Source organism: Bombyx mandarina, chromosome 22 (assembly GCF_030267445.1).
Source record: "Bombyx mandarina strain Sakado chromosome 22, ASM3026744v2".
NCBI classification, from domain to species: Eukaryota; Metazoa; Arthropoda; class Insecta; order Lepidoptera; family Bombycidae; genus Bombyx; species Bombyx mandarina.
Window position 1 is genome coordinate 12,050,337 of NC_143228.1, and position 10,514 is coordinate 12,060,850.

Below are 10,514 nucleotides of genomic sequence, written 5' to 3' on the forward strand. Positions count from 1 at the left end.
GTGACCCTTAGCTTTCTCAACGTGTAAATTAACCCATAGACACAGCCCACTGAGTTTCTTGCCGGATCTTCCCAGCGGGCTGCGTTTCCGATCCAGTGGTTGATTCTGCAAAGCACTGCTCTTGCTAGGGCCAATATTAGCAACACTCCCGGTTTAAGCCCCGTGAACTCACTTAGACGTCATGCAAAAGCTGAAATAGCTTCTCAAGCATCAGCATAGGTAGAAAAAAAAGGGTAATGCAAGCTACCGAACCTGCTTGCAGAAGTTTAGTAGGTGTCGATGTCGTCCGAGAGCATGTCGTCGCGTGCACCAGCGCCGGAAAACATTCTATTAGTCTACCAACACGTGCGTAACGCACCCTCCCCGACCCGCTGAGGCTATCATTCAATTCATTGAATTCCGCGACCAATTGCACTGCCAACTTCCGATTACATTTGAACTACTTGTACAAACAATGCAGACATTGTAAACAAGTGACTCTATAAAAGGAGAGTTACAAATATTTTTTTATAATGTAGAGTCGGATATTTAGAAATACACATGAAAAATAAAATTCTGAATTATGTCATAAGCCAGTAAGTAAGATTTGTTTTTAAATTATTAAATAAAAGCTATAGAATAGTTATGCATAACTTCATTATATTTTTTTGTTGTTTAAATATAGTCTAACTTGATATGAAAAAGAAAAAACATAAAGAAAAACACATTTAACAATTTCAAATTTTATCGAATTTTTTTTTTCTGTGAAATTTAGAAAATCAATCTTAAATTTTAATGAAATGAATTACAAGAATGATGTTAAAAAATATAGAATTACAAAATTCAAACTAAAAAGATTGGTTTGTAGCGGCTTATCAACAATTTTCAACGGGTTTTATGATTAGTTATGCAACACAACCTGTACTGTGAAAATATGATTGAAAAATTGACTAATACATTTTTCTTAATAAAATAAAAACAAGACGGGTTCGGAGCGAATAAAAAAAATGATAAGCTTTTGTTAGTTTTATTGATTGCTTAGTTATATGAAGAAGCTCATACCCTATGCCGTGATAAATAGTTACCGGAGTCCACCACAACACAAATGCTCCCACCCTTCTTGAAACATGGTGTTGAAGTCTCATTGCATTGTACAATGGGCACCCCAACCTACAAACGAAGAAAGAAGACCAGCTTCGCGTTAGCAATAGGCCGGATGGTGGTACCTACTTGCTCATTTGATTAATACGCTCTACCACGAGTAAGAGTCATTTCCCAATTATCTATACCCCAAACACTTCCCGTGGTCACGACTGACGGTCAAAAGAAATACAATATCAAATCATAAGTGCTTTTAATTCTGCCCACAGAAATTGCACTTTATTTGCTGGTGTCGGTAAAATCTCGATACAAGAATGAATTACGTGGACTATCTCGATCCGAACTTGTACCTTCCATGAAGTGTTGAATTTAAACGAATTTCGAGAATACTCCGTGAAAGGCATTAAAGAAACGAATCAAGTATCGGTATGCGGCGCATAAGACGAATAGAAACTGACTGAAAGGTTTGTCGGGTTTATATTTGCATACAGTATGTACACTTAAGAGAAACGTGCCTCAACATTTATTTCAATTAACCAAAAGATCTGATTCGATGTGTGTTTATACAAAATAAAAAATTCACGTGTGATGTTATACCTTAATATTTTTTACGTAAAAAGTTATTTAAGGGCTAGAATTAACCATAAAGACACTTGTGTGCTCAAAAATATCGTCCTTGGTGACCTCAATAATTTAAGGTCTGAAGTTTAACTTTAATTAATAACAGAAGTAGAGAGGGAAGAGGTCGACCGAAGAAGACATGGATGGAGTGTGTGAATGACGATATGAGAGAGAGAGAAGTGAGTGTTGAGATGACGGCTGATAGAAGAGAATGGAAGAGAAAAATTAGCTGTTCCGACCCCACCTAGTGGGATAAGGTGGAGAAAAAGAAGAAGAAGAAGTACTCTCAATTACCATCTTCTCTTGAAACTCTTCCGATGTCCCGTCCCTGTGATTTTTGTAGTAAAGTCAAATCCATTTTCATTCTATTATACCTATAATATTTTCTGCTGCAATGTATTCGCACGCTCCAATCTAAAGGATATAATGACAGACATGTTGACATAGATACGCCGACCTGCTGTCTCAAAATAATGGTATTTTTCTAAATTAATTATCGGTGCCGATATATAAAATCTCATGCAATGAAAAATAAAACGCAAAAGTACTAAAAAAATTAGTAATGAAAATAACAGAATATAAGAACACTATCTAGAAATTAATTACGCATAAATTAAATGTTCTTACAAGATTCACATACCTTCGGATTTTTAGGCTTTAAAATAACAATTTCATGGAGAGAAAGAAAGAGCTTTTTTATTTTGTTGTTTTCTAAATATTAATCTTTCAATTCAACCTGCAACTTTTCAAAAAGTCGACTGCCATCTAGCTCGTTACAAAAATTAGGATGGCAATAATACAGTCTATTAATGTAAGCCACAATTAAAGTCAGATCCCAGTAACCTATCTAGTCTGTCTGGAGTTGAATAGCATAATGCTTCTCAGCAACGGAGTCGATAATTTTTGTAATATCGATCTTAGGCAGCTACCATAGACAGTGAGAACGCTACGATCTTAAGCTCGAGATATAAAGTTTGGTGGTACCTATCCACATGGACCCATAATAGATCTGATCAATATTCTTGGAATAACAGCTATTATCACTGCTTAGAACGTAACAAGTACCTAATTAATTTTTAGTAAAAATAGGTTACATGGTAAAACAGTCTGTGTAGGCTTACAACTGGACCGACAACCTCTCGAAGAAAACCAGAGGAGGGTTAGATAAGATACAAACAGGATATTGTTACGTAAAACCTGTTCAAGGAAAGCTATTATTGAGTATTTCCATATACATATAATAAAAAAGCAGTACAATTATAATTAAAAAAAAAACGTTCCAAATTCAAAAACTGAAACATACAGCCAGACCCTTATTTTTTAACAAAGAAACTAAACTGAATAGTATCATTATGGACTAGACCAAGGAGGCGATAAAAATGGTTTTACGACATGAACTGGTACTGAAATGAATCTACCTGTGCTTAGATCCTGAACAGATATGAAAAATTGTCACGTGATAAAACAGAATGAGCACGTTTACGGGCTGATGATACTCGTTAACGTATTTTACTGGTACCACACTACTAATTAACATCGTTTCACAATTAACGTTTTTTTTTTTGGGTCGTAACCTACTTATTCTGCTCTTTGTTTAAGTCTTGATAGACGATTTTTGGTTGAGAATAATGGACATGACATTTTTTTTTAAATACACGTATTCGTAGTTCTTTTTTCTGTATTTGTAAAATTTATGTAGAATAGGGATCGCAGCGCATAAAATAAAAGTTATACTATTCCAAAATCTTCTATTATAATAGTAATTAATAATTAACACTAATTTTATTACGTCTTACTCATTTTTCAACCGTCTTCGCCATCTTCCAATTCTCTGTCATTCTATCTGTCATTCTCTTCTCCCTTTCTTTCCGTTTTCTCTCACTCACATCTTAACGCTCCGTTCCACACTCTATTCATACGTTCCGTTCTTACCAATCCTACATTTATATAACTAAATAATATTAATATAATAAAGTTAACTACTTTACACGATGTGAGGCGTGAGCGTAATCATCTATGCAATAAAAAAACTTAATATAGTTTTGTGAGAACCGAAGGAGAAACTTGTACATTTTATTATTAAAAAACCGCAAATTCAACTGCATCTTTACGACTGTTATACAACTGACAGGCAATAGGCAGGATGGTAGAACCCATGCGGGAATACCATACATATGAACACTAAATGTAGTGGTCGCAGTGTTCTAGTATAATAATAAGAGAACGGTAATATCTAATGAAACCATTAATCGCCTTTTACGACATCCACGAAAAGAGATGTGGTGGTGCTGTTCTAAATCGATACCACACTCTCAAAAACACGTTCCCGTATTATTATTTTTTTGTTTTTTGTAATAACAATGAAATGCGAATCCTAAAACAATTACAAATGATCTGATACGAGCAACAAACCTCCATAAGTCACTAAATTTTAGGTTTTTTTTTTTTGCTTAGATGGGTGGACGAGCTCACAGCCAACCTGGTGTTAAGTGGTTACTGGAGCCCATAGACACCTACCACGTAAATGCGCCACCCACCTTGAGATGTAAGTTCTAAGGTCTCAGTATAGTTACAACGGCTACCTCACCCTTCGAACCGAAACGTATTACTGCTTCACGGCGGAAATAGGTGGGGTGGTGGTACCTACCCGTGCGGACTCCCAAGAGGTCCTACCACCAGTGATTACGCAAATTATAATTTTGCGGGTTTTATTTTTATTACACGATGTTATTCCTTCACCGTGGAAGTCAATCGTGAACATTTGTTGAGTACGTATTTCATTAGAAAAATTGGTACCCGCCTGCGGGATTCGAACACCGGTGCATCGCTACACACGAATGCACCGGACGTCTTATCCTTTAGGCCACGACGACTTTGTAATCTAATTGCTAACTTTAGCAAAGATTCAACTTTCTTTTGTGCATATTACACGTGCCCTTCAATACTTATAATATTATTATATTGTTAGCAAATTATGAACAATCATAATGTAAAGCCGCATGCAAAATAATTTTATGAACATTTCGATCTTCCTCCATTATATTAAAAAGCTGAGGCTTAGAACTCATGTCTCAAGCTGGATGACGCTATTTACGTTGTTGATGCCTATGGACTCCAGTAATCACTTAACACCAGGTGAACCCTGAGTTCGACCACGCATTTAAGCAATAAAAATAAATAAGAGTAAAAAATTCTTCCAAGTTTTCATCTATGTCTCATCGGCAAACTACGCGGTATATTCTGCTACTAAATAGTACTAATAATCACATGACACCGTTTGGCATCTTCATTAGTACGGATGAGCATCGTGTTCGTCACAGGAGACCGTGATAGAGTGTAATGCGACATCTAAATCCCAAATTGGCACTTCGGAGAGCAATAAAATCTGCGTCGGGAGCATGCGACTTGATAAAAACCGAATCTAATAAAATATTTCATGTAATGGTAAGGTCTATATATCATGTTTACTGGCCACATAAATCTTTGCTACAATTCCGACGAATAGCTAGCAGATTACGAGTAAATTTTTTGAACCTTCCAATTTTGTTTGTGTTTCGTCTAAAATAAAAAGGTCTAGGCTTTTTCACAGAACATTAGCTTAGATTTCTTTCATCAATAGCGCTCCTCACGTCTGACGTTCGTGACCACCTCCATCAATCAGTTTCGTCCTCATGATGTTGCTGTTCCTGATCACGATCTCCTCCTGTCTTCGGCTACTATGAGAGCATCGTCTGACTATCGGTAACGATGCGAACCTGGTTAGACTAACGCATTTTGGATGTAAATTGACGGCACCCAATGCATCCCATTACATGGTATTCATGTAAAATCACCGCATGGAATTATGGAAATTAAATTAGATATTAGGATTAGAAAGATTAATATAATGCTTCATATGACCATGAAACTATCACGGGTCGAAACTCGCCAACTATGCAATTCGACATGGTAATAAAAAATAGAAAAACTAAGCTTGGATCCCATTAAACTGCAGTGATAGTATCCATCTGTCTATCCAATGTCCAGCCAAGTTATTGTCGACCTATAGGAATCTTCCGGTCTATTAAACGACAGATACTATGAAAATTACAATTTCTCATTTTAATAACATTCACATCATAAAAACTTCAACTTATCCGTTCCAACTTGGATTAAGGCTTCAATATCAGATCATCGCACTAAACATTAAATATGTATTGCCTATGAGTGCGGCTGACTGAAACTTCGAACTCCTCAACAAACCTACTAGTACACGGGTATCGCAGCCTATAAATTATTAGGTGAGGTAGTTCAAGTTACCGAATATACGACGATATAACCAGAGAGTATTACGTGTTAAACAGGATACCTATATTATACGCAACACTCAGACATAGTATAGAAAGTTTAAAACCAAGCTGTCTATCATAAATACGTGAATAGGTTATTTACTCAAAACTCTTTCTTATTTCAATCATTATCAAGAACATACGTCAAAATTTTCCTATTTTTAGTTCTTTCCACAGCTCTGGTGGTAGGGCCTCTTATGAGTGTGCACGGATAGGTACCACCACCTTGCCTATTTCTGCCGTGAAGCAGTAATGCGTTTCGTTTTGAAGGGTGCGGCAGCCGTTGTAACTATACTGAGACCTTAGAACTTATATCTCAAGGTGGGTGGCGCATTTACGTTATAGATGTCTATGGGCTCCAGTAACCACTTAACACCAAGTGGGCTGTGAGCTCGTCCACCCATCTAAGCAATAAAAAAAAGCTTGGATATAATTAATAATTAATTTTGAAATCTGCACCAAAAATTCTAAATTCAATTAAAGACCCTTGAAAAATATCCATCCATTTTCATTCCAACGACACACCAAAAGAGACATTTAAAATTTCCAGATAAATAAATTCCACTTTGCATTTCACTGGCAAAATCTGCTGGCAATGCAACACAAACCGGTTTTATTGGCCAAATTAACGTGACGATGCACTCGAATGCTGCACTATGCCGCCTACGTGAAATCAGAACCGGGATATTCATTACGCGATATTTTCTACCCCAAGAGAAAGTCGCAATGAAGCGTGCGTAGAGGAAAAAAACGGCGAACTTCGTTTCACAAACAAAGCGAGCGCCTGAAAGGGGCCCGTGAAAAAACATTTTCATTGTGTCTGCGAGTCCCTCGATTTTTAATCTACCCCCGCGTCCTTCTGTAAGTTTATTGTAACCTTAACGGCACGGTTGACTGGTATGAAGCCAGCGTTTGTCATTGACAGCATTCAATTCAAATTAACTACATGAATATTAACCTCCGTGACCACGAAAACTGCAAAGCAATCGAAACGTCGGTAGGGACATAATGACAGTTAAAAAAAACATGTGGCACTCGGGAACTGCCGCGGTAAAGCTATTGCATAGCATTTTTTATCAACTTATGCAATTATAATTAGACAATGATAATTAAATATTAAAACTATCATAAAACAAGACCACGCTATATTAAACATTAATAAAAGCAATACCTTAACTGTCCCCTTCACTCTCATAAGCTAGAGCGCGCGAGAGAGAGATGGGCAGACTTTTCATGATGCGCATGCAATGTGACGTCACGCCACGCACTTATTCACAAACACTACACAAGCGCAACGTGTGAATGTGTTGAGCGCGAGCTACATGGTAGGCGGAGTGAGGGGTGTAAGGTTTTTTTCGTTACGGAATTTCATGATTCGGTCGCCGCGCTCAAAGCCCGCGATAAAAGCTATGCAATAGCTTAAAAAAAAGAAAATTAAACCGTAAAACTAACTCTAATTATTTCCACGATCCGAGAAAATCGAAGAAACAACAATAAATGTTTAAGTTGAGATTTTTGTTTTATCTACCTCTTGACGTCGACATAAAAACGCGGACGAAATTATCTAAGTTGCATTAACTTCGTTGACATAAAAATCTAATCAAACTCACCGTCAAGCTCTTTGAAATCTTATCAACACACAATAGAATCATATTACTATAAAATGTTGATTTAATATTGTTAAAATTTTAATGTCATACTAAAAATAATAACCTGAAAATAAAAAAGAAAAATCCTTTAGAACGTGATAAATCGTTTCCTTAACTTGTATCCTTAAATCTTCTAAAACGATCCGAACAAAACAGAAAACCAAACCAATCAATTTGATAGTCACATCTACTGCCTATTCGTACTCTCTTAGTTGTTACATTTGCAAGGATTCTTATTGTCGCCAGTGTTTCGAGGTCCATTTTCGCATACGAACAGTATTGCGACGCGTCGGATTTTTATGGCATTGAAATAGGATAAGAGACCTTCGTAATCTGGACCGTTACATGTGTGAAAGGGATCCACATGATGCCCGGACATGTTTTATTCATATCGTCGAAGACAACGATGGTGAGACTAAAACAAGCCAGCCGAACAGTCATGCATTGATCACTGCTATTTCCTTATAACCGTTTGAATAATGTTAGTTCTGAGAATATAAGGTTTTTACGATGCCATTTACAATAAAAGAAATTGAGTTTGTAAACGTAATGTTTTTAGACGCCAATTTACTTGTGTTTTTGGGTAAATGAGTTCCATTCATTAATAAAGAATATGTAATATATTAACTTCTTTATTTTATCTCTTTAATCGATTTAAAAACATTCGTCAACAAAATCACAGGTGCATCTAAAATTTCAGGGTGTTCTTTATCTCTATCCCGGTGAGTTTAATTGTTATTTATTGCATCAACAGGTGAATGAACATTCGGTCCATCCGATGTTAAGTAGTTACCGGAGACCATGACCATTATTTTCTTTCTTTCTTTTTTAATAACAATTACGCCATGCTAACTGGTCCCGTGCTAAGTTCGTAAAGAACTTGTGTTACAGGTACCAGATGACGGAAATAAATGTGAGAGTTTTATTATACACATACATAATATTTAATATACATCCATAACCCTGGAAATTATAATAAATTAAATTATTTTATATTTATCATACAAATATCTTCCCTTGGCGGGATTCGAACCCGCGACCCCCTTGTGTAGTGACCATGTCACTTACCACTACACCAGATGGCCATTTGCGACATTTCAATGCAAATGTACATTCCCATCGTGACACATGAGGTGCTAGTATCCATTGTTTTCCATAACGGATGTCCTACTCTTAATGCCGAAATGCATGAATGCTTCGCGGTACAAAAGGGTTTTTTTTTATTGCTTAGATGTGTGGACGAGCTCACAGCCCACCCAGTTAAGTGGTTACTGAAGCCCATGGACATCTACAACGTAAATGCGCCACCCACCTTGAGATATAAGTTCTAAGATCTCTAGTAGTATATAGTTACAACGGCTGCCCCATCCTTCAAACCGAAACACATTACTGTTTCACGGCAGAAATAGGCAGGGCGGTGGTACCTACCCGCGCGGACTCACAAGAGGTCCTACCATCAGTAAACTAGGGTAGGCGTGATACTATTATTTTACCTATTACCTAAATCTCATACACTTCAAACAGGATCCGGCTCCACGGCGATCCCCAAGCATTATGACATGTTCAAACGGAGAAGAGACTACCCAGCGGTAGGCAGCGACTTGGCTCACGTCTCACCATCAGGTGGACCATCATCCTACAAATGTATTAATGAAATCATTCCCCGGTTTCGGTATTAGCTCTACCCGAACTCTACTTCAACTGTTTACCTTCATTTAAAGAAGACATATTTTCCTTTGCAAGCATATTGTCAGTAATATGCGAATTATACGCTCAATTAGCCGCGCGAATGCAAATCAAAACAGTATATCTTTGCTATTTACCTACATAGAACTACTACATACATTGTAATCGTAAAACGCAAGGTTTTTTTTTAACGAAGTTCCTTATGGGACGATTCGGAAGGGTACCCTAACCGGGAAAAATGTCCGTAACGTAAGATTTTTATTATTTATGTATAGTCTTAGTATGATGGCTATACAGTATCTCATGTATAGTCTACGTGATGACGGTTATTATTATTACTCATATAAATAGCTGTTTCTTTGTATATTATTATTATATATTTTTTATAAGTCATTGTGAATATAATAAAGTTCATAACTTTGTAAAGTAGTTTTTTTTTATCAATAAAAAAGTCATAATAAAAAATGTATACCCGAATAATTATTTAATAACTCGAATAGAACTTAAAATTAATATTTTTATAATAAGGAACTTCGTTCCTATCCGGTGTCCCACGACACCACACATTATATATTTTTTTTTCACATAAGGGTGAACTAGTTCACGAACCAACTAGTGTTGAGTTATCTTTTTATTGCCTTTATAGGTACGACCCACCTAATGGTAAGAGATTACCGTCACTCATGAACTTCAGCAACGCCAGTGGCGACTTTGACCTCTCCCATTATACAGTACGATTGACTTCTTTCAATCGCAATAAAAATAAATTGGAGAACTGGCTACTAATCTGGAGTATATTTGAACATCGTTCACACCACATACAAGATACACAGATGTTTTAAATTGAAGGCAAAACAGCTTTTCCAGTAAGTGAAAATAACTGTTTATTTGTTTTTTTTGTACATGATTAAGTTACTCGCTTGCAGTCCTTATATCACTAATTTTGCATAAAAATATTTTGTTAAAACTGCAATTAACACAATACACAGCTTTTTTTATTTTAAAAATAATTTCAACTTAAAACTTGCATTTATTTTAACAACAAGAAAACCATCCTGAGCGGGTACGCTTCAGAAATTTCCAACAACAGAAGTGGTCATGAATAATGGTGGCATTTCGGTCCGACAATTATTGCGCCTTGTTTTACTTC

General features: G+C 36.4%; 1 long non-coding RNA gene across 1 annotated transcript; it reads left to right on the forward strand.

Moving 5' to 3' along the window:
- Positions 1–483: 483 nt before the first annotated feature.
- LOC149500360 (uncharacterized) lies at positions 484–9,759 on the forward strand. Its single transcript, XR_016325102.1, has 3 exons — positions 484–575; positions 1,350–1,544; positions 9,203–9,759. It is a non-coding gene; the product is annotated as an uncharacterized LOC149500360 (long non-coding RNA).
- Positions 9,760–10,514: the final 755 nt, after the last annotated feature.